Genomic DNA, 25,694 nt, shown 5'->3' on the forward strand with positions numbered 1-25,694 from the left:
TGGATTTGGGTTACCAATATTTTATTGAGGATTTTTGTGTCCATGTTCATCAGTGATATTGGCCTGTGATTTTCTTTTTTGTGTGCTATCTTTGTCTGGTTTTGGTATCAGGGTGATGCTGGTCTCATAGAATGAGTTGGGAAGTGTTCCTTCCTTTGCAGTTTTTTGGAATAGTTCGAGAATGATGGGTCTTAACTCTTCTCTAAATGTTTGGTAGAATTCACCTGTGAAGCCATCTGGTCCTGGACTTTTGTTTTCTGGGAGTTTTTAAATTACTGATTCAGTCTCATTACTGGTAATTGGTCTGTTCATATTTTTATTCCTTCCTGGTTCAGTCTTGGGATAGTGTACCTTTCTAAGAGTTTGTCCATTTCTTCTAGGTTTTCCATTTTATTGGCATATAGTTGTTCATAGTAGTCTCTTATGATCCTTTGCATTTCTATGGTGTTGATTGTAATTTCTCCTTTTTCATTTTGATTTTATTGATATGGACCCTCTCCCATTTTTTCTTGATGAGTCTGGCTAAAGGTTTGTCAATTTTGTTTGTCTTTTCAGAGAACCATCTTTTAGTTTCATTGATCTTTTCTATTATTTTTTAGTCTCTATTTCATTTATTTCTGTTCTGATGTTTATGATTTCTTTCCTTCTACTAACTTTGGGTTTTGTTTGTTCTTCTTTCTCTAGTTGCTTTAAGTGTAAGATTAGCTTGTTTATTTGAGATTTTACTTGTTTCCTGAGGTAAGGTTGTATTGCTATAAACTTCTCTCTTAGAACTGCTTTTGCTGTGTCCCTTTGGTTTTGGGTCATTGTGTTTTCATTGTCATTTGTCTCTAGGTATTTATTTCCTCTTTGATTTCTTGTTAGCCATTGGTTGTTTAGTAGCATATTGTTTAGCCTCCATGTGTTTGTGTTTTTTGCAGGTTTTTTTTTTTGTAGTTGATTTCTAGTCTCATAGCATTTTGGTCAGAAAAGATGCTTGACATGATTTCAATTTTCTTAAATTTACTAAGGCTTGTTTTGTGACCTAGCATGTGACCTAGGTCCTAGACATCCAGGATGTGAACATCCTGGAGCATATTCTGTGTGCACTTGAAAAGAGTGTATTCTGCTGCTTTTGGATGGAATGCTCTATTTATCAATTAAGTTTGTCTGGTCTAACATGTCATTTAAGGCCAGTTTCCTTATTGATTTTATGTCTGGCTGATCTGTCCATTGATGTGAGTGGGGTGTTAAAGTCCCCTACTGTCATTGTGTTACTGTCGACTTCTTTTATGTCTGTGAATATTTGCTTCATATATTTAGGTGTTTCTATGTTGGGTGCATATATATTTACAATTGTTAGATCTTCTTGGATTGATTCCTTGATCATTACGTAGTGTCCTTTTTCATAACAGCCTTTATTTTAAAGTCTATTTTGTCTGATATACTTATTGCTACACTGACTTTCTTTTGATTTCCACTTGCATGGAATACCTTTTTACATTCTCTAACTTTTAGTCTGTGTGTGTCTCTAGATCTGAGTGAGTCTCTTGTTGGCAGCATACATACGAGTCATGTTTTTGTATCCATTCAGCCACTCTGTGTCTTTTGGTTGTTTAATTTAGTCCATTTATATTTAAGGTAATTATTGATATATATGTTCTTACTGCCATTTTGTTAATTGTTTTGGATTTGTTTTTATAGGTCTTTTTTTCCCCTTTCTTCTTCTTTTGCTCTCTTCTCTTGTGATTTGATGACTATCTTTAGCGCTATGTTTGGATTCCCTTTTCTGTTTTTGTGTGTATATCTATTACAGATTTTTGGTTTGCAGTTACCATGAGGTTTTTGTATAGCAGTCTATATGTGTGTGTGTGTGTGTGTGTGTGTGTGTGTGCGTGTGTGCGTGTGTGTATGATTGTTTTAAGTTGCTTATCTCTTAATTTCAAATAAATTTTTAAAACCCTGCATTTGTATTCTCCTCCCCTCATGATTACTTTTTTTTTTTGGCCACAAGGCTTGTGGAATCTTATTCTCCTCCTCCTCTTTGATTTCTTCAGTTAGCCATTGGTTGCTTAGAAGCATATTATTTACCCTCCACATGTTTGGGTTTTTTGCAGTTTTTTTCTTATAGTTGATTTCTAGTATCATAGCATTTTGATCAAAAAAGTGCTTTGGCATTCTTTTTGATCCCCTTCTCAGTGGAGCTATCGATACACCAAGTGCAAACAAACAGAGGGGTGTAGGTAAAAATCAGCTCAGAGAGGGGAAAAAGAAAAACTTTTGAAAGGATTTCGTTTTTCCAAGAAATCAGTGGAGTCATCATCCCTTTCTGCCTCTAAGCTATTGGACATCTTCCAATTGAGAGATCTTAACTCCTTTTCCTAGATATGACTTGACATGCAAATACAGTACCAGAACTTGGTTGAGAGTCACTTATAATAGCAACTTATAAATTGCTGGGCAGGGTCCATGTCTTATTTATCTGTTTGTTCTCCAGACCTAGCATAGTGTAGAACTCCAAATGAACTCAGTTTCTCAAATTGAATCCAACAAGCCCAACCCTTATCACTATCTTTATCACTAGTAGCTGTGATAACATACGCAGGCAGGATGAGTCTACTGATAGAAAGTAACAGATAGCTACTCAAAGAAATATACAGTAAGTATAGGAATAGGAATCAGGGAACACATTAAAAAATCAACAAATCTCATGCTGGTTCCAGTGTACCACATTGGAAGGACCATAGAAGAAAAGGCTGGGGTTATATCTGTTAGATCCTAATAATAGAGGTAGTTTGGAATGCACCTGACACTAGCTACCAGCTATTTATGGTCCTTCCAGTTCATCTACTTGGATGTAATATTTGGGAAAATATCTGTGGAAGGGATTGATCCACATAACTACAGCAAAGTAAGAGCTGTGCCATCTCTGCTTTACTCTCCTCTGTCAGCAAACTGGCTCTCTTGACTGTTCCATAAACATGGCAGAAGATGTCTGTCCCTATCATTTATAAATTTACATCTCCTTGGGATTTCCCTGGTGGTGCAGTGGTTAAGAATCCGCCTGCCAATGCAGGGGACATGGATTCGAGCCCTGGTCCGGGAAGATCCCACGTGCCGTGGAGCAACTAAGCCAGTGCACCACAACTACTGAGCCTGCACTCTAGAGCCCATGAGCCACAACTACTGAAGCCCATGCACCTAGAGCCCGTGCTCCGCAACAAGAGAAGCCACTGCAACGAGAAGCCCGCGCACCGCAACGAAGAGTAGACCCTGCTCGCCGCAACTAGAGAAAGCCTGCGCACAGCAACGAAGACCCAACACAGCCAAAAATAAATAAATAAATGAATAAATTTATAAATAAATTAATTAATAAAATAAATTTACATCTCCTTTATTCAGATGTCCAGTGGCGACAGGTGTGATCTTGATTCCAGATCCCAGTTCTCGGAAGAGAGAAATGGGTCTGTTCAGCTTGGTTTAGTTTCTATCCCTGACCCAATATTCAAGGGTCAGGGATGCATTAGGTAGTTAGAAATACGATTCAGGAAGCACTCTTGTCTGGGAGAGCAGTTCTCAGAGAGGGAAGCTGATGGGGTGGGCAGATAGCTTAGAAGGCCTCTAATATAATGGAAAAAAAAGAAAATTTACTTCTCCTCAGAGAGGAAAGAAAGTACAGAATGAACAGGTTATATGGACAAGGCAACCAATAAACAATATGTGCAAATTTATGGAAGGCAATTGAACTGGATCAGTGGCTGTCATTAATGTAATAGATTCATCTAGTAGCAGAGGAAAAACCTCACCAGGTTTTTCATTAAAACTTTCTGGGCTTCCCTGGTGGTGCAGTGGTTGAGAGTCCGCCTGCCGATGCAGGGGACGCGGGTTTGTGCCCCGGTCCGGGGGGATCCCACATGCTGCGGAGCGGCTGGGCCCGTGAGCTATGGCCGCTGAGCCTGCGCGTCGGGAGCCCGTGCTCCGCAACGGGAGAGGCCACAACAGTGAGAGGCCCGCGTACCGAAAAAAAAAAAAACAAAACAAACAAACAAAAAAACTTTCTTTTCAGAACCAAACCCGAGAAATGGCTGGGAAAAAGAATACCTGCCCAGTATTCATACCCCTTCTTCTATGAAAAGAGTTGGGGAATTTTTCTGCACAGCTTAAAGAATTCATTCCTCAGCCTCCTGTGTAGCAAAGTGTTGCCCATGAGTTGTATCTTGAAATTGTCTGCATACAGTGGTACTTCCCAGGAATAGTTACTTTTGTTTGTTTTTTAAAGGGGCACGTAGCTAGCGTGTATGTCCCTTTCTGTTTTCACTTCTTCCCCTCCATCCTAACTGGAATACAAACATGATGATTGGATTCCCAGAATCCATTCTGGAACATGAAGTGACCTGAGGATGGTAATCATACTCTAAGAATGAAGGAATAGAAATATAGTAGGTGACTGGGTCCAGGATGATACTTTAGAGCTATTATATTGGGTTGGCCAAAAAGTTATTTCAGGTTTTTCCATAAGATGTACAGAAAAACCCAAACGAACTTTGTGGCCAACCCAATACTATCACTGCACTGCTTAACTACAGACTTATTTTATATAAGAGGGAAATAAACCTCTGTCTTGGTTAAACCATTTTTTTAATCTCCAGTCCCCGTAACTAGCAGCTGAATATAAATCCTAACTTGGTTAATGAGCCTCTATTCAATGGGGGAGCATTATGTGATTGACTGATGGTGACTGATAAAAACAAAATTTATGACAAGGCCCATCATGGAGACTAGTTTTTTCTGGTCCTGATCCTTTATGTTTTCCTAGTGGCTAAAATCTATTAAAACAAAAAGATATACAGATAAGATGGATAAGCTCATGTTACCTTTAAAAGAACACTCTGTAGAAGCGATGAGAATGTGCTTTGAAGAACTGTGGGGAGTATAACTGACTGATGGCCCCAGCTGCTGGGTTCTGAAATCCATCCCCAAGTTTGAGCCAAGGCCTTGCCTCCCAAGGGGTGCTCCCAGCCAATGATGTGTGGCAGAAGTACCAAGGCAGGTTTTTTCTGGAGGGACATGGGATTCCTCCGATGGCCAGCTTTGGCTTGAGGACTCCCTGATGGCCTTGCCAAACCTTCCTTAGACTACATGGCAGCACACTTCTGCCCAACCTTCTCCCCCTCGCTTCTTCACTCTGGGTCAGCCTCGCGTCGTGGTCTCATGACCCTCTAGCTTTCCTGGCTCACTCTCCATTTTCTTACATGGGCATTTCTCTTAGTAAAATCCTTGTATGTTTAATCTTATCTTGGCATATGCTTCTATGAGAACGTGGACTAATACACTCATTTGAAGAAGCTAAACGTTTTCTCCATTCTTGCAGCCAATGTATTTTATGGGCCCAATTTATGCAAGGATAGATGGTTCTTGGGCAAAAAAGTCACGGAATGTCAGGATCTCCCCTCTTCTTTACTCTTCTGTCTTTAAAATGAAGAAAAAATGGGGGAAAAGGAATAATCACCTATAGCAAATTTTTAATGGAGGCTTCTGGTAGTGTGCTGTGCTCAGAAGCCTAAGATACTGAGAAGAATGACAGATACTATAATGTAGTCTCTCTTCAGCTAGCTCATAATTTGGTTGAGAGTATGAGACAGTGGAGAGAGGCTCTGCCCTACACAGTGTTCACAAAACAAGGCATACCTAGCTCTGCCATCTTTCATATGTGGGAGGTAAGAGGGTGGAGGATTACAAGGGAGGATTTTATAAGCCAGGTCCAAAAGTGGGGTGTATAACTTCCTGCCTACATTCCATTGGCCAGGAATCTGTCACGTGGGAGGCTGGGAAATGCAGTCTACCTGGGAGCCAAGGAGGATACGGAAATGGGTTTGGGGAACAGTTAGCCAGTTCCTGCCCCAGCCACTTAGAAGAGGAACAACGGGGCCTTGGTTTCCTCAACAGGGGAGTTTCTTTTCACAAGGACCTTTCCACATAGTGCTTTCTCTTTATCGATACTCTGGCTGCATCACTTCATTAGAAAGTATAAATTTTTAAGGGGAGATAGAATATAATAAAATATTGTATAGTAGTTAAACTGTGTTAACACCACTTGATTTACTTGGAGGTTTGTTATGCAATCAAGTATTCCCAGACTCTTTTGAACAGATTGCAAAGCTGCCTGATCAAAATTCTCATTTCTTATTTATAGGCAAATTATAGTTCAGATCCAGATGTTGAATGGGGGAGCAGGTAGGAAATGTTATCTTGTGCTTCATAGGCATGTCAAGTGAAAAGATGAATTATATTTTCTTTTAAGATGCAGAAATCGATGGATATGAATTGGACCCTGAATGAAAATATATTTAGGATCTAATCAAATTTCTATGAATTTGGATACAGCAAGGTTATTTTGTAAATTCAAGATAAAACTATTTCAATATGATAATAGTGCTCTGTACTAAACATCACTCAAAGATGGAAATTTTATTTTTAGCAGTGCATCAAACCGAATCCACCCTTTACTTTGTTTTTTTTTGTTTTTTTTTTTGCGGTACGTGGGCCTCTCACTGTTGTGGCCTCTCCCGTTGCGGAACACAGGCTCCGGATGCGCAGGCTCAGTGGCCATGGCTCATGGGCCCAGCCGCTCCGCGGCATGTGGGATCTTCCCGGACCGGGGCACGAACCCGCGTCCCCTGCATCGGCAGGCGGACTCTCAACCACTGCGCCACCAGGGAGGCCCCACCCTTTACTTTGAATATTGCAAATATGGGGGGATAGGGTAGGGAAAGGAACATGTGTAAAATGTTCTCAATAACATTTAATTTAACATCTGCCTAGACTGTCAATATATATTTTTCTAACTTGTATTAGCTATTTGGCAATTCCAGCTGCTCAGTAACAGTTGTAGGATATCAATTTCTCCAGATTGCTAACTACTGCATGAGACCCACACAAAGTCAGAATTAGATTAAAAATGACAAGTGTAAAAGGACAGCAGAGTAACCCAAAACACCATTTTTTAGTTTGTTTCCACCATACTTACAGTTAAAGAAATTCTCTTGCCAGTAACACTTTATGAATTCAGCACTTTAAATTCAGAAAGGGTCTTAAAGGTCAACTAGTCCAACCTTTTCATTTCACAGTTGAGAGAACTGAATCTCAAAAAAGCTGAAGGTTATGTAGCTAATTAGTTACATGGCCGTGTTTAGAAGCCAAGTCCATCCATCCATCCATCCATCCATCCAACTATCCAATCAACAAATACGTATTAAGTGCCCACTGTCCAGACACTGGCTTGATGCTGAGGATACAATGATAAACCAAACCAGACATGGTTTCTTTCTTGTAGAAAAGACAAACACTAATCAAATGGTTATATGTATATGTTGCCACGAAGGAGAACTACACTATGTATTGAGAGCATATAACAGGGGCTGACCTTGTCATGAAGTTTATGCTGGGAGATGAAATTTGAGTGTGTGTGAACTAGGTGAAGAGGAGGAAGAATGCACCATGGAAGCCCACGTGCTGTGATAGAAGTAAGAATAGCATATTTGATGAGCTTGAAATAGACCAATGGAGCTGGGGTGCAGAGAGCAAGTGAGAACATGATTCAGGATGGGGCTGAAAGATAGGCAGAGGCTATAGAAGGAGACCATCTCTTGTCCTGAAGAGTTGGTGTGAGGATGTGAGGTTTGGACTTGAGCTGCCATTTTGCTGCAGTGAGGGGCAAGCCAAGGGATCAGCATGAAAGCCCTGAGGATGGTGCCAACAGCATGGAAGGGTGAGAAGAAACTACATAGTGAGAAACCAGGTCCTTGGTGGCACTGCCTGAGCTACACGGTCAAATCTCACATGAATAAAGAATTAGTGCGGTGCCACTTAGTTGTGGTTTTTATGCTTTAAGTATTTAAATAGGTTTTTTGGTCACTTGTTTCCCTCAAATAGGGAGTCAGCCAAATAAAAATGGCAACCACTGTGTACTTGTTGAGACGTTTGCCATTTTTTTTTTTAGCAATTAATGAATACTAGCTGCATTGAATGCTTACTTCCATTATTGTGTGGGTGTGTGGAATGCTTTCTATGTCAATTTAAATCCTACTCACCTTCAAAGCCCAGGTTAACCTCCCTATCTTTCAGGAGGCTGAACAGTTACCTTCATCCTCTTTTCAACAGCTTCTGTCCTTCCTGTTGGTCCATTAATAGTGTGACTCAATCTATGTGATCTTGTATTTTATTTTGTTTTATTTTATTTCATTTTATTTTATCTTGTTTTTTTAAAGACTAACTCCTTCTGACCCATTTTTTTAAATTGAAGTATACTTGATTTACAATGCTGCATTAGTTTCAGGTGTACAGCAAAATGATTCAGTTATATATACACATATATGTGTGTATATATATATACACACATATATGTGTATATATAATATATACACACATACACACACACACACACACATATGTATATTCTTTTTCAGATTCTTTCCCGTTGTAGGGTATTACAAGGTATCGAATACAGTTCCCTGTGCTATACAGTAAGTCCTTATTGTTTATCTATTTTATATACAGTAGTGTGTATCTGTTAATCACTGACTCCTAACTTATCCCTCCCCCCACCTTTCCCCTTTGGTAACCTTAAGTTTGTTTTCTATGTCTGTGAGTCTATTTTTGTTTTGTAAATAAGTTCATTTGTATCATTTTTTAGATTCCACATATAAGTGATATCATATGATATTTACCTTTCTTTATCTGACTTACTTCACTTAGTATGATAATCTCTAGGTCCATCCATGTTGCTGCAAGTGGCATTATTTCATTCATTTTTATGGCTGAGTAGTATTCCATTGTGTATATATATATATATATATATATATACCACATCTTTATCCATTCATCTGTCACTGGCCATTTAGGTTGTTTCCATGTCTTGGCTATTGTAAATAGTGCTGCTATGAACACTGGGGGGGCGTGTATCTTTTCGAATTAGAGTCTTCATCTTTTCCAGATATATGCCCAAGAGTGGGGTGGTTGGATCATATGCTAACCCTATTTTTAGTTTTCTAGGGAACCTCCATACTGTTCTCTATAGTGACTGCACCAATTTACATTGCCACCAACAGTGTGGGAGGGTTCCCTTTTCTCCACACCCTCTCCAGCATTTGTTATTTGTAGACTTGTTTTTTTTTTGGCTGTGCCGCATAGCTTATGGGATCTTAGTTCCCTGACCAGGCGTTGAACCTGAGCCACGGTAGTGAAAGCACCAAGTCCTAACCATTGGACTGCCAGGAAACTCCCCATTTGTAGACTTTTTTATCATGGCCATTCTGACTGGTATAAGGTGATTTTGACTGGTAGTGATTTTGAGTATTTTTTTCATGTACCTGTTGGCCATCTGTACGTCTTCTCTGGAGAAATGCCTCTGACCCATTTTTTCCAAAGAACATTCTTTTTTTTTTTTTTTTGGCGGTACGCGGGCCTCTCCCTGTTGGGGCCCCTCCCGTTGCAGAGCACAGGCTCCGGACGCGCAGGCTCAGCGGCCATGGCTCACGGGCCCAGCCACTCTGCGGCATGTGGGATCTTCCCGGACCGGAGCACGAACCCGCGTCCCCTGCATCGGCAGGCGGACTCTCAACCACTGCGCCACCAGGGAAGCCCCCCAAAGGACATTCTTGTATTTTAATGTCAGTGCTTCACCTCCCTTTTTCTCCTTTGCATATTTTCAAGTATTACTTTTCAAATTTTTGGACACATAAGACTCACCTTTAGGCTTGTTAAAAGGGCAGATTCTCTCCTATCATAGGTGCACATATGGAAAAACACGGTACATTAGGTATTGTATAGTGTAGGTGCTTAGTGCCTAAATCATGAGTTGAATTGAATGAAAAGTCCACAGGGATGTGATTTGGGGATTAGCAGAAAGGTTTCTCCTGTAAGGCTCTAGAAATGGGCACCTCCTTCAACTTGTCCCCAGTGATCTCATAACTAGGCTGAGTATCAAGGTCAAGGTACTGTGTACTTAAAAGGCAGCGAAAATTTTTGATGACCTTAGCTAAAACTAGTGAGAGAAACCAAACCTCATCCCTCACATTCTGCATTAATAAGAACCACAGTGTCAGGAGTTCTTGACGAATAATGTATATTTCACCTGTTCTTCATTCATTTTTCGTTTCTGCCCAAGCACCTTTACTTCCTTTACTTTTGAGCTCTGATCCGTTCCCACTGATTTTTGGTTTCTGTTCTAACGGGAAGCACCTTGGTCTAATGGGGAGCGGCCAGGCTTCTACCTAGAACACAGCTTTGTCTCGGCAAGTTGTTCGTTTCTTCCTCTCTCCCTCTGGCCCAAGCGAGCTCTGCCTCATCCACCCCTGCCTCTTATCCACACACACAGCCTCTTTACTGTGTTTGCTACAGAGAAAGACAGTTTTCCAGCTTCTTCCAACCTAATCTTGTTTCTTTGACACATACGTACGTACACACACACTTGGCTTTTCTCAATTTCATATGTGAAAATTGACAAGTTTAACAAAACAATGGAGAAGTTAAAAAACTAAGAAGTCTTAAAAGCCCTGGTAATAAGGGTCTGTTTTCATTGCCTTCTCTTTACCCCACTGGTGATGAATGGCTTCCCACCATGGAGTTATAGAGATGGCTGAACACACAGCATCCACCACTGGAGAGATGAGATGGACAATGGTTTATTAGTCACACATACTCACAGTCTGGGGCAGGAGGATCCCACGTGCCATGTAGGGCTACATGGGAGTTATACTCAGAAGCAGAGCGAACAACCAGGGCCTGTGAGAGGCAGGCTTCATGGTATCAAGAGGGTGAGGTGTACCCTGGCTTCTGTAGGAGGATGTGATTGGCTTGTTTGAATAGTTCTGAGGGCTGCAGGGAACTGTTCTTGGGCCCTGTGATAAGGAGAGTTGTTTGGCTAGAGGATCTTTGTGGCAGAGTAGGGAGAGGCACTTGCAATTAGGCTATTGGAGACCCTGCTGATTTCACCAGATCTCAAGGCAGCGCATAATATTAATTTTAGGCCTTCACCACAGGGTCTCTAGTTTTTAAAAGAAATCTAAGCAGGGCCAGTCTATCTCTTTCTGGCTCCTGGTTTGTCTCCTCAGTCTTAGTTTGGGAATAGACTCACCCAAGTAATTTTCTGTCTTTTCAGATTTTGTATCACCACTTTCCTCTGTAAGCCTTTGGGGGTGGATTATGTCAAAGGTCCTTTGCTTTTGTGCTTGCTCTAAATTTGAATGATTAAGCAATAACGATGAAACTGGATTGACTGTTTATACACTTAACTTTGAAGCTCTCTACCTCCTCTCTTAGGTTGGGTTCCCTAGAAGCAGAGCCTGAAGCAGGAAGTTGGGCGCATTGCGGGGCGTGCTCTTCAGGAAGAACCTGGGAGGGAGGGAGGGAAGCAGGAAAGGAGAGGGGTGGGGGAAGGTGAGCGAGGACACGCGCGGTCTTGCTTCCTTAAAGAGAGGCTCTGAAATACAAACCACACCTTGGAGTTATCCCTGCCTTGAGAGGAGGGGTCTCTTTTGTACCCGCATATCAGTCAGTCTTTGTGGGCCATGGGGTGGGGTAACTTACTGGAGGGCATGGCTACCATCAGTCCGGGGCAGTTCTGCAGAGACGGAGGCAGCTGGGGTATCCACATTCTCCCCTGCTAGGGGATGGGTGCTCTGGCCTTGTAAAGGGAATCTGGTCAAGGTACCAAGTGCATCTACTGCATATACTTCACCTACTCAACAACGCTAAGAGGCAGAAAGTATATCCACTGTATTTTTCAGGTGAGATAACTGAGGCATAGAAAAAGCCTGGCTAAAGTGAAGTCAGTATTCCAGCCCAGACAGCCCAGTGCCCATTTTCAGAGCATTGCTGGGGAAACATGCCTAAGAATTCTAGAGTCTCTTCTAGCTCTTCACTTTATGCTTTTAATTTTATTCAATTCATGAAATATGCATTGATCACCAGTATTGTACAGAGTTGTCTCACGGGAGAGTTTAGCTGAAGGCCCCAGTTACACTGCATCCTTCTCCACTAGAGGCTTTGATGTTGAAAGACCCTTGGACCCATTTTGTCCAACACTTCAAATTATATAATTAACTTTGCATACTTTGTTAGATTCAACCTCAAACTGTCTGATGAATCTGTCCTTCTTAAATCATTCGTGTGAGTTATCTGCTCATAAAATATGTCTTTTAATGAGGAAATCTGACAATAGCTCTTCATTTAAGTCAGTAATTAAGGATATCATAGATAGGAACATTGTTTCAGCTGCCAGTGTTGTACCTTTTTATCCTTAAGCAAATAGCTTGGAAAGAGAGGCAGATGACTAAAGATATCTCTGAATAAGACTAGACAGTTAGCCTTCCTGGGTTTTTGGTACAAAAGGGAAATGGCTGTGAACCAGGTGTTCTCTGTGAAAGAGGGTGATCCTTCTTTTTAGGACTTTACATCTTCGTTCGAAAAAAATGGGACAGGCTTCCATCAGCAGTGATCTCTGGGGAGGTGGGGAAGATTGCTAGGTAGGTTGTTTGAGGCATAAATTTTCAAAATTTTTATTTTTGTTTTAAAAATAGATAATACATCACATGGTTTAAAATTCAAAAGGGTATTATAGTAAAAAATTTCCTTCCCTTATTCTACTGCTACCCACTTCCCTTTCCCAAAGGCAACTAGTGTTGTCAGTTTCTTGGTTATCTTTTCAGAGATGTTTTATGAATATTCAAGTAGGTACATGTAAATATTTGCTAAGATCTTTGAAAATTCAATGGTGAGTGTAGAAATAGGAAAACCCATGTATTAGTTTCCTAAGACTGCCGAAACAAACTACCAGAGACTTAAGACAAAAGAAATGTATTCTCTTACATTTCTGGGGGCAAGAAATCCAAAATCAAGGTATCAGCAGGGCCATTCTTTCTCTCAAGGCTCTTGGGAACAATCTTTCTCTGCCACTGCCTAGCTTCTGGTGGTTTCTGGCAATCCTGGGCATTCTTTGGCTTGTGGACACATTACTCCAATATCTGCCTCTTGTCACGTGGCATTCTCCCTGTGTGTCTCTGTGTCCAAATTTCCCTCTTCTTACAAGGATACCAGCCACTGGATTAGGACCCACCCTAACCTAGTATGACCTCATTTTAATTTGATTACATTTGCCAAGACCCTATTTCCAAATAAGGTCACATTCACAGGTACTGGGAGTTAGGACTTGAGCATATCTTTTTAGGGGACATAATTCTACCTACTTCAATCCATAATGTTATAATTTCAAAGTTTAAAGCAGGCTTTGTAGAGAAGTAGAGTTCAGTTCACCTTTGGGATATGGAATGGAGCTGACAGTTCTCTTGTTTGGGGGAAAGCAAATACCCAGATGGATCTTTCTCTTTTGTAGACATGAAGCAAAGACACACAACAATAAATGAAGATTTCTAAACCTCCAGTGACATCAAGAAACCAATCTGTTCCAGATGAAAATGAGAGAAGTTATCTGTGTAGTGAAAAGTGTTTACATTGGTGAGTTTTTTTCCCAATTTTTTTTGACTCCTACCTATAATAAGAAATACATCATGACCCAGACATACAAATGTTTGAATATACATATACGAATAAATATAACTGAAACAAAGTCTTGCTCCATGAAACAGCATGTACATTTGTTATTTGAAATGAATTTTAATCTTTTCTAGTCTGCCTTTTTTCATTAATTTTTTCTCAAGACCACTAATGTGTTGCTACCTGCGGTATGAATAACACTTTTTGGTGATATGTTCTTCCCTAGGAAGGGGTTTATAGATTTCAGTGCCTGCATGTTATTGCTTGTTCTTATGGAGCTGTTTGTGCATGGCAGGAATAAAGTGGAGGGTTAATCTTTACCTCCCCAAGGAGGACTGAATGGCTGTGAAAGGGAAATGATGAGCTAATCACTTTGGCTCAACGTAGATTGGACTGTTGGTGCCGTACACACATGTTACTCAAACTAGGACAAATGTACTAATGTTGGGCCTTTGTGTTCCAGTGTCTTCTTGGAGTCCTAAGACCAAGATTAGGGAGTGAGGGCTGTCAATCATTTTGGAAAATCCTGAAACTGAAACAGGACTGGGTGATGTGTTTAAGGGAGAAAGAAATGTCTCTGGGACCTCTCCTCCAGGGAGAAGAGACAGCTCAAGGACGTTTCTGTTGGTGGAGTGAAAAGGAGGTGGAAAAATGAAGAGTAAAGTTAACTCTTTCGAACAGTGGTGAGGCCAGGCCAGGGCAGAGGTGCTCTTCCGGGACTAGTTGTGAGCTATGTTATAGGTTGTTGTCATGGATGCACTTGGTGCCCACGCACATCCCTTTTAAGGACCCCTGATGGCATCCCTCAGCAACTATGGGTTTGCCTATTCATCCCTACCTCTTTATCTGGAGAATTCTTCTCAGCAGAATGGGAGTCTCCTCATCTGGGAGGTTATGCTACCCCATTCCCCAAGTGGCTATGGCCAACGACGGACTGACACAGGGTACAGAAGGCTGGCCCCTTTGCCTTCGAGGTGGTACTATCCTCTGGTGTGGTTTGTACGCCAGAATTCCCTGTGGAATCAGGTTGAAGCTGAATTCCCAGTAAGATCCCATGATAACTTCACTCCTTCCCCTGGCTCATCCTGCTTCCCTCATTCCTCTGCTCTCTCCCAGAAGAAATCGCATGCCTAAGAATTCTCATCTCAGGTTCCAGTTCTAAGGAATCCAACCTAAGATGGTTACTTCTGTGTTGTAACTTCCTCAACTAGTAGTTTTATCATTACTTATTATTTTTTCTTATTACAACAAGCTTCACCCTTGCATTTGCATTTCACTTCGGAAATTAGGGAAGCTGATCAGGATCATGCTTTGGGTGAAGCAATACAAAGGAGTGATGCAGGAATGCAAGGGAAGTGAATCCTGGGGGTGGACGGTGACCAGCAGCAGGGTCATCAGTGGCCCCATGGGTGGAGGGAAGGAGTGGTTTCAAAGCAGGAGGGGACTGAGTCAGCTGGAAACAACCAAGGCAACTTCCTGGAAGGAGTAAACTTTCCCTTTTATTTGTGGAGAGGAGTCAAAGAAAGGCTGGACTTCTACTAACAAGTGAGCTAGGACTTAAGTGGTTGTAATTTAGGGGCCAGGAGTGAACTGATCTCATCTTGTCTGTATGGGCTCTTGGCATATTCGTTTCCAAGTGCTGCTGAAGCAAATGACCCCAAACTCAGTGACTTAAAACACCACAGATTTATTATCTTATAGTTCTGGAGGTCAGAAGTCTGCAATGGGTTTCCAGGACTGCATTCCTTCTGAATGTTCTAGCACAGAATCTGTTTCCTTGCCTTTTCTGGCTTCTAGAGGCCACCTGCATTCCTTGGCTCATGGCTTCTTCCTCTGTCTTCAAAGCCAGCAGTGTAGCATTTTTGAATCTCTCTCTCTCTGTTCCTCTGCTTGTGCTATCACATCTCCTTCTCTGACTCCTCTTGTGTCCCTTTTATAAACACCCTTGTGAATACATTGGGCACACCCAGGTAATCCAGGATAATCTCCCCATCTCAAGATCCTTAACTTAATGACATCTACAAAATCTCTTTTGCTACATGAGGTAACAACATTCACAGGTTCTCGATATTAGGTCATGGACATCTTTGGGGAAGGGCATTGTTCAGCCTACCACAGTTAGGGAAACCTGGACACAAAAATTATATTTTCCTTTCAACATTTGCTTCATGTTCAATGCCTGGAATCAATTTTGCTGAGCTAATGTCTGCACTTACTCCTCCCTCTTTTAGCACAAGAGTTAGTCTGTGTCAGGGCTTGGAGCTGGACCAGGGTGGGCCCCTGCCTCCATTACTGGGGCCATGGGTCTGTGTCACACAGGGTTGGAGAGTACAGGGGCTGCGTGGTATGGCTGTGCCTATCCATGGACAAGGCTTTTTCCTGGGATGATTGGACAAGGGCCGAACCATGAGTGGCATCTCCACTAGGTCCATCCAACACAGACGCTTTGACTAGATCTTTGGGAACTCATTAAAGCCAAAAAGGAAAGGATGGGATGATTCTTCTCTGGCCACTAAGAGTGTCTGTGTATATCTGGCTCATATTTTATATCCACTAAGGAAGTGAGGGGATTTAGAGAAAGAATCGCCACCAGTCCCACTCCAGCCTCACTCTCCGTCTTTTTCTCTCCCCTAGTTTGTCATGTATTATACTTCTTCACAATTTTTCCAACATCAAAATCAGGAGCAGAGCTCTAGACATAGTCTGTAGTCCATGCACATGAATCCCAGAACTACTATTTAGTAAGATGCTAAGATAAAGTGGCATATGCTTCTTTCTCCATTAAATAAAAATTCCTTTATAGACAGCAACTTGTGATTAATGTCAGTCAAGGGAGGAATAGTGTCAGTGGGTGCTGTCATTTGATGTCAGTAATTTTTCCTTTGTAATCCTCAAATTGCCATGAAATGTCATTGAGACTGAAGTTGGCTACAGTAAATGCATTTTGCCCAGTAAAATGCATTTGACTGAAAATTTTCCTGTTTTCTGTCTTCGCATTGCTGTCCTGATATGAAAGAAATAATTTGACCCCTCAGCAAGGGATGCATGATGTCTTCTGGCCCTCAGACCTTGAGTTCATGCTTTTGAGTCTTCCCTTTCATTAATCTCCCAGGTCTTCTCTCCCTCTCCCTCTATCCTGTTCAGATTTTTCATCCACCATATTATGTAAATATGTTCTTCATTCTAGTGCTTCTTACCTGAACAGGAGCCTGGTCAGCATGTGGATGGTTTGGTAAGATCTAAAGCTGGAAAGCTAGGCTACTCTCCTTTTAAGATACTTGCAGTATCTGATTTTGAGTTGCTTGCCATCTAATTTCTAAAACCCACCAGCCATTTTCCCAGAATATTGGTTTGAGCCACATGATATTTATGACAATTCATTATTCCTAATATAATGCAGAAAAAGAGATCTTGATTAAAGGTCAAAATCACGCACACTTCCTAGTTACTTTTCACAATCCAAGATGTGGAACCATGAACTTGATGAATTCTGGGTATCATTGACATGATTCAGAAAACCAAGTGGCTGCTTCATGGATATTTCTTCAGTCTTTAATATTTCTTGCTAGCTGACTGTGACAGTTTTGTATAAGGCAAGGATATCCTTTCTTAATATGTTTCCTTCAAGCCCCAAGAATATAAATGGTTGTTGGTTAGTGCTGTGAAGCATACAGGATTCCATATCACTCTAACATGTTTCTGAGATTTGAGCTATTTATTTTGCCAGCTCAATGTTTTCCCAATGCCGAGAAGAAATGTAACAAGACTGGAAACCCTGTGATATTCTTCACGTGGGTATCGCCGTGAAAAGGACAGAATAGAACCCAACCTGTGGGGCTTACCTGGTGGTGCAGTGGTTAAGAATCCGCCTACCAGTGCAGGAGACACAGGTTCGAGCCCTGGTCTGGGAAGATCCCACGTGCCGTGGAACAACTAAGCCCGTGCGCCACAGCTAGTGAGCCTGCATGCCACAACTACTGAAGCCCCACACGCCTAGAGCCCGTGCTCCATGATGAGAGAAGCCACCGCAATGAGAAGCCCACGCACCGCAACGAAGAGTAGCCCCCGCTCACCGCAACTAGAGAAAGCCCACGCGCAGCAACAAAGACCCAATGCAGACAAAAATAAATTAAGAAACAAAAAGAAAAAATTCCTTTAAAAAAAAAACCCAACCTGCAACCAACTTGTCTTAAGTAATAATAATAATAACAACGATAGTAAAGAAATAAAAGACTTTTGTTTAGTTCAACAAAAAGCAATAATGTGCTTTTAGGGGAAATAAACGAAATCATCTCAGAACTTGCCTAAAGTATACGGCAGGCATTTAAAAAATATTAGGCAGAGGGTTTTACAGGTACATGTGAATTGATTGAACTTTTATCTAGGGCAGTAATAAGTATGAGACAAATAGAAAATACTTTCACCATTGAGAGCCATTGACCTAAGGGAAACATTTTTATTGACAACCCACAAATAAAAATGCAATGTTATAAGTTTCTTTAAAAAAACAAAAAAACAGATAAGTGTATTATTCAAAAGCCTTTTAAAAATTTTAAACATTTTATTATGAAAATTTCAATCACACACATACTTAGTGAGAACAGTATAATAAATTCCCATATTCCATCACCCAGTGTCAATAATTATCATTTTAACATTCTTTCAACTTTTTTCAAAAATAAGAACTACTTGAGTCGTATCCTACAGATATCCTATTCAGTTTCTTGCCTAGTCATTTCTATTCCTTATGGACTTTAAGACATCTCATGTTAATTTCAACAGATTTTCTTATCTCTTACTTCCCTGAGAAGATAGGCTATTCAGTTTGAGATCTGCCATTTTCCCTTCTCTGCACTTCAAAATGTCTCAGAATTCTGTTCTATTTCCCCCATCCTCTCCCCCTATTTCCTCAGAGAAATAGCATTTCTCCATGTGAAGTTAAACCTCCATCTGAGTATTTCGTCACATCTGTCTCCTCCAGAATCTTGTCCTATTAATTTTCTCTCCCCCATTTTCTATCTTTAGTCTTCCTCTTGGCTCCATTATCTCTGCCAGTAAACATGCTCATATCTTCTCCAAACTCAAAAGGCAGAACTACTGGGAACATCTTTTGAGCTGTCTTTCTCCCCAAACTGACTCTGACTCAAGCCTTCCCTTTTGTGGTTATTCTTTTTCCACCTAGACTTGAAATCTGGGAAAATCCTTGATTTCTTCCTCTTGTTCTTCCTCCAGCCAGACTTCAAGAATCTGTATTTTTTCATTGACTTTGCATCTGCCCCAGAGTAAGAGGCTGTATTTTCTGAAGATGGTCACAAAAATGTCTCCCATCCCACATGCTCTTCTTCAGTGTGACCTTGACACTCTTGATATTGGGTGGTAGGGTCTATGTCCCTTCCCCTTGATCTGGGTGAAACTTTGTGACTGCCTTGACCATTAAAATATGGCAAAAGTGACACTATGTGACTTCTGGGATAGGTCATAAACATGCCATGCACATCCCTCTTGCTCTGTTAGAGCCCAGCCATCATGCTGTTAGGAAGCTCTAACTAGCTCACATGGAGAGACCACATGGAGAAGCCATATATAAGTGTTTCAGCCAATAGCTGGCCTCAACCACCAGACAGGTGAATGAGGAAGCCTTCAAGGTGACTGTGGCCACCAGCCATTGTCAAAACTTCCCAGCCGAGGTCCCAGACATTGTAGAGCAGAGACAAGCGATTCCTATAATGCAGTGTTCAAATTCCTGACCTATAGAATCTGTGAACATAATAAATTTATGCAAGTGTTTGGTTGATTTGTCATGCAGACATAGCCCTGGAATACCCAGCCTCCCCTTCCTCACTGTGCTCGCTCTAATTCACAGACACAACCTCTTGGCCTGATTTCTGAACTAGGCTTTTCTGTCACATTTTTAATTTGCTTCCAAACACTGGGGAATAGGCAGGGCATATTACAACAACCATTTTGCAGGTAAGGAACTGAGATTTAAGTAAAGGGAGGTTAAAATGACTCTCAAAGTAGCTTGTAGAATGGGAACTAGAACTATGAAAGGGGACTTACTCTAGATTGTAGAGTTTCTCAAGCACGTTTTCCCACAGGATCCTTTCTGAAAACATCTGTCAGCATTTGAAGGACACTGGTTTCCCAAGGAACATAGTTTGGGAAATACCCTTCTAGTCCAATTTCTTCTTTTTGTAGATGAAGCTTGGGAGATTTCATTTCCAAGAGATAAAGAAAAGATACAAAAGGGACAGGAACTGGAGTGCAAAGTTGTTCTGCCAAGTCTTTATAGCTTGCTGTGTGTGGTGAGGTTTTTTTTGGTGTGCTTGTGCCTTTATAGTATTTCTATCAGCCTGGCTCTAGGTGTCCCAGGTGAGAGAGGAAAAGATATATTTGAATGTGTCAATGCCTTTTAGTCAAAGACCACTGTAAGCACACTTGATTAAATAAATTGGGTTTATTACTCATTGCAGGGAATCATGGGGTCCCTCAGTAAGAGGGTGTTAGAACATATTATAAGATTTGGGTTCCAGTGGGGTGAGTGAGGGGAGAATCTAAGGAAGCAGAAGTTTGGTCTAGATGGGTTGCTGTCGGAAAGTGAGGATAGTGCTATGATTGGGTATTCTGTGGGTGTCACAGTGACCTTGTTTTTGTTTGTGCTTAAAATTATGAAGTGGTCTTGTTTCATTTCATTTTATCATGATCTCAGAGTAACCTTGTTTGAGGCTGATATTCTGTGATTTTATGTTCTACAGGAGAACAAAAATGTCCTGGCTGTGAATCTTAAACGAGCTTGTAAAAATATTGAGGTCTAGTTGTGAACATCAGATTAGTTTTCGATATTAGAGGTTGCTTTTTTCTTTTTCTCAGGTCATTATTCTTAATCATTTTAGGTATTAAAGAGCAAAGCAGATCTCTTTGTCTGGGGCCAAGACTCATCCAAGGGGACCTGACCTTGTTTGGGATGGGGTCTTTACTGCTAGGTCATAGGAGACAATTAAAGCAAAGAAACCTCACAAGCAGATGGCCAAGAGACTCGGTGAGTGGTATCAGATTCTTATTGCATACAATCTTCAATAGCATAAAAGAGATTGTTTAAAAAAAAACCCAACAACGCTTATAACCAATGTCTGTTAGAATTTTGAACCTTTCAATCACTGCTTTATTAGAAGGAACATCCTCCTGATTTGAGCCAAGAACACTCAAGTGGCACACTCACTGAGTTGCATGAGAATGGAGAGAGAACATTTGTGAACTCAAAACCTGGCTCGTAAAGCAACACTTGCCCATTTCACTGGTTAGCGTTAGATTTGGGCCGAGAACCCAGGCCCCTGACCCCCAATTCAGTGCTATTAAATTCCCAGTGCCTCGCCCATGTACGTAGGAGTTGACACTATTCACAACGACTTCTAGAGCCAATTGTTTTTGTCCCTTTATGGCCCTTAATAGGTATGTTTTCCATGGAAACGGTTAATAACATTTTAAATAGTTACTTCAGAACTCATAAGATCTGATCATCATTTCTGTATTTGATGATACACCCCAGTGTTTTTGAGGGATAATGACTGCGCAAGAAAAGTGAGCATTTTCTCTTTACGGCAGTGTAGCTCGTAATTAATTGATCATCATCTCCTATTAGTGAGATATCTTTGATCCTGCTAATTGAAAACAAGACTATTTTCCTAAGCACAGAATAAAAGCAATATTAAACTGTTTAGTCTCTGTCTGTTTAAGGGCCAAACTTTAGTTAAGTGAGTTTATAGGAACAATTAATCAAAATGTTTAAACAACTGATTTTTTTTTTTTTAATGATTTGCTGGCCACACTGGCTGAGGAACTCTCTTACTTAACAGAATGGCTTTCCCAATATCAGACAAGTAATTTTAGTGAGGTTGAGGGAGCAGACAGGGAAGGGGACCAGAAGACAGAATGAACATATCATCATCACGATCATCATCATCATCACGATCATCATCATCATCATCATCATCATCATAACGTAAGCATGATGCTTGCACATAGTTATTACTACTTAGAAGTCCTGTGAAGTGTAATTTTTATTCACACTTTATAGATAAGGACATCAGGGCTGCAAGATGTTACAAAATTCACCAAGATGTAAATGCACATTTTTAGACTCTAAATCCTATTCTGGGTCCAGCACTCTTTTTGCTATATCATTTGGCCTCATATTCTGATTAATGTCAAAAGAAAATATGGGCAGTGCTAGAATATAAACAGGTGAGGAGGCAAATGCCCAGAATCAGTATAACTTGCCCTCACAGCTCTGGATAGGATTGTTACACTTTTGTTGGAAAGACAATGTAGCTTGTAGAGTTGAGAGATTGGTAAAATGTTCTTTGAGTTGAGTGACTGGATATTGTGAACCAGTACTTAATGAATAGTTATTATTTTGAACTCTACAAATTTCCTGTAGGAGCGCGTACAACTATGGGGTACTTAAGTAGTTTTAGAAACAAAGAATCCATGTGTTTCTCAAATTATTTCTTTTCCTCCTGCAATTCTACATTTCTTTATCCTGCTTAGCAGCAGCAAAAGGTATTATACAAGAGCACAATTTGTTATGATGTCATAGAGACGTGATCTACTGTGTAAAGGATGCTTCTGGGCTTTGTCTTTTTATAAATTTATAGTCTAGACATCAACTTAGAGCCAACAGAATGAACATGCCTAAATTAAGGGTCAGCAAACTTCTTCTGTAAAGAGCCAGATAGTAAATATTTTAGGCTTTGTGAGTCACATGGTCTTTTTAGCAGCTTCTCAGCTCAGCTGTTGTGAAGCTCAAGTAGACATAAGCAATGCAGAAACAAACAGGCATGGCTGTGTTCCACTAAAACTTTATTAATTAAATGCAAATTCCATTTAGTTTTCACACTTCATGAAGTATTATTCTTCTTTTGATTTTTTTTCAACCATTAAAAAATTGTAAAAACCTACTCTTCGCTCAAAGTTCGTACAAAAACATATAGCTGGCTGGACTTGGCTCGTGGGCCACAGTTTATAGACTCCTGGCCTCATTAGCACAGTAGGGACTTTAAGGGATTTGTACTGGATGAAAAAGATGTGGGCTTGATTGGGAGGAGGACGTTAAGACAAGAACATACCTGACTTCAGGTTTAGAGGGGACAGGGGAGACAGCTGTTCTTCAGAGTGGGCGAGCACCTCTTCCCCGCCTCCGTCATGAGCAATGCCTGTTGCCTTGCAGAATTGTTGTTCTGAACAGATTCACCCAGAATGACTCACCGGCCTCGACAAAGCTGGGGAAGATTTTCTGCCTTTTATTCAAAAAGAGTTTGGCCCACCTGCACCTCTTTTTTTAATTTTATTTTTACTTTTTTTTTACGGTACGCGGGCCTCTCCCTTTGCGGAGCACAGGCTCCGGACGTGCAGGCTCAGCGGCCATGGCTCACGAGCCCAGCCGCTCTGCGGCATGTGGGAATTTCCCGGACCGGGGGCACGAATCCACGTCCCCTGCATCGGCAGGCGGACTTTCAACCACTGCGCCACAAGGGAAGCCCCACCTGTGCCTCTTAAATTAAGATTTTCAGAGCTCAGGTCTTTAAGCCTCTTAACATGGTTTACTTCTTACACCTTTTATCAGCATAGAAGAAGAGCTGCTTTTCTCATCTTTTCTTGTAAAACCCTATTCCAAATGTACAAGGTACTTTATTCACATGATGCTTCATGGCTATTTCCGGGCCTCTGATCACAGAAGCACAGAAAGTTATAGAAAATTTAAATGGCACCCTGTTAAGTGTGGTGGGCAGCATTTGACAAGACATAGATAATCTGGAGTTTCAGAGATCTGATTTGAATTTCCTGTCTGCATCCCTCCCTGCTTTTTTTTTAAATTGAGGAATAAATTATATATAGGAAAATTCATTCTTTTTGGTATACAGGTCTATGAAATTTGAGCAATTCATGTACCCACTGTGACATATCTGTTTTGTAACTATCATGACAAACAAGATATAGAATATTTCCATTACCCCCCAAAATTTCCTGGTGCGCCTTTGTAATTATCCTCTCCCCTAACTCCAGCCTCTGATAAACACTGATCTAGTCTCTGTACCTTTCCCAGGATGTCACATAAATGGAATCATATAGGATGTAGCCTTTGGTCTGTCTTCTTTCATCTGGCAGAGTGCATTTGAGATTCATCTGTGTTGTTGCCTGTATCAGTAGTTTGTTCCATTTTATTGCTAAGTAGATTTCATTATATATGTGTACCAGTTTGTTTCCTTTTTTTTTTTACATTTTATTGGAGTATAATTGCTTTACAATGGTATGTTAGTTTCAGCTTCACAACAAAATGAATCAGTTATATATATACATATGTTCCCATATCTCTTCCCGCTTGCGTCTCCCTCCCTCCCACCCTCCCTATCCCACCCTTCCAGGCGGTCACAAAGCACCAAGCTGATCTCCCTGTGCTATGCGGCTGCTTCCCACTAGCTATCTACCTTATGTTTGGTAGTGTATATATGTCCATGCCTCTCTCTCGCTTTGTCACAGTTTACCCTTCCCCCTCCCCATAGCCTCAAGTCCATTCTCTAGTAAGTCTGTGTCTTTATTCCTGTTTCACCCCTAGGTTTTTCATGACATTTTTTTTTTCTTAAAGTCCATATATATGTGTTAGCATGCGGTATTTGTCTCTCTCTTTCTGACTTACTTCACTCTGTATGACAGACTCTAGGTCTATCCACCTCATTACAAATAGCTCAATTTCGTTTCTTTTTATGGCTGAGTAATATTCCATTGTATATATGTGCCACATCTTCTTTATCCATTCATCCGATGATGGACACTTAGGTTGTTTCCATCTCTGGGCTATTGTAAATAGAGCCGCAATGAACATTTTGGTACATGACTCTTTTTGAATTATGGTTTTCTCAGGGTATATGCCCAGTAGTGGGATTGCTGGGTCATATGGTAGTTCTATTTGTAGTTTTTTAAGGAACCTCCATACTGTTCTCCACAGTGGCTGTATCAATTTACATTCCCACCAGCAGTGTAAGAGGGTTCCCTTTTCTCCACACCCTCTCCAGCATTTATTGTTTCTAGATTTTTTGATGATGGCCATTCTGACTGGTGTGAGATGATATCTCATTGTAGTTTTGATTTGCATTTCTCTAATGATTAGTGATGTTGAGCATTCTTTCATGTGTTTGTTGGCAGTCTGTATATCTTCTTTGGAGAAATGTCTATTTAGGTCTTCTGCCCATTTTTGGATTGGGTTGTTTGTTTTTTTGTTATTAAGCTGCATGAGCTGCTTATAAATTTTGGAGATTAATCCTTTGTCAGTTGCTTCATTTGCAAATATTTTCTCCCATTCTGAGGGTTGTCTTTTGGTCTTGTTTATGGTTTCCTTTGCTGTGCAAAAGCTTTTAAGTTTCATTAGGTCCCATTTGTTTATTTTTGTTTTTATTTCCATTTCTCTAGGAGGTGGGTCAAAAAGGACCTTGCTGTGATTTATGTCATAGAGTGTCCTGCCTGTATTTTCCTCTAAGAGTTTGATAGTGTCTGGCCTTACATTTAGGTCTTTAATCCATTTTGAGTTTATTTTTGTGTATGGTGTTAGGGAGTGATCTAATCTCATACTTTTACATGTAGCTGTCCAGTTTTCCCAGCACCACTTATTGAAGAGGCTGTCCTTTCTCCACTGTACATTCCTGCCTCCTTTATCAAAGATAAGGTGACCATATGTGCGTGGGTTTATCTCTGGGCTTTCTATCCTGTTCCATTGATCTATATTTCTGTTTTTGTGCCAGTACCATACTGTCTTGATTACTGTAGCTTTGTAGTATAGTCTGAAGTCAGGGAGCCTGATTCCTCCAGCTCCGTTTTTCGTTCTCAAGATTGCTTTGGCTATTCGGGGTCTTTTGTGTTTCCATACAAATTGCGAAATTTTTTGTTCTAGTTCTGTGAAAAATGCCAGTGGTAGTTTGATAGGGATTGCATTGAATCTGTAGATTGCTTTGGGTAGTATAGTCATTTTCACAATGTTGATTCTTCCAATCCAAGAACACGGTATATCTCTCCATCTATTTGTATCATCTTTAATTTCTTTCATCTTTAATTTCTTTCATATTCTCCAATGGAAGATATTTGAGTTGTTTTTGTTTTTCAATTTTGACGATTCT

At 40.7% G+C, this 25,694-nt stretch overlaps 1 long non-coding RNA gene across 2 annotated transcripts in view; it reads left to right on the top strand.

Moving 5' to 3' along the window:
• The window catches only part of LOC307180122, a 79,215-nt gene extending 58,662 nt beyond the window's left edge, over positions 1–20,553 (top strand). For both annotated transcript variants that reach the window (XR_013825684.1, XR_013825685.1), the window contains 2 exons: positions 13,370–13,491; positions 20,424–20,553. This is a non-coding gene — a long non-coding RNA (uncharacterized lncRNA). The remainder of the gene's footprint in view (positions 1–13,369; positions 13,492–20,423) is intronic.
• The last annotated feature ends 5,141 nt before the right edge of the window (positions 20,554–25,694 follow it).

The sequence above is a fragment of the Stenella coeruleoalba genome (assembly GCF_951394435.1).
Source record: "Stenella coeruleoalba genome assembly, chromosome: X".
Taxonomy (NCBI): domain Eukaryota; kingdom Metazoa; phylum Chordata; class Mammalia; order Artiodactyla; family Delphinidae; genus Stenella; species Stenella coeruleoalba.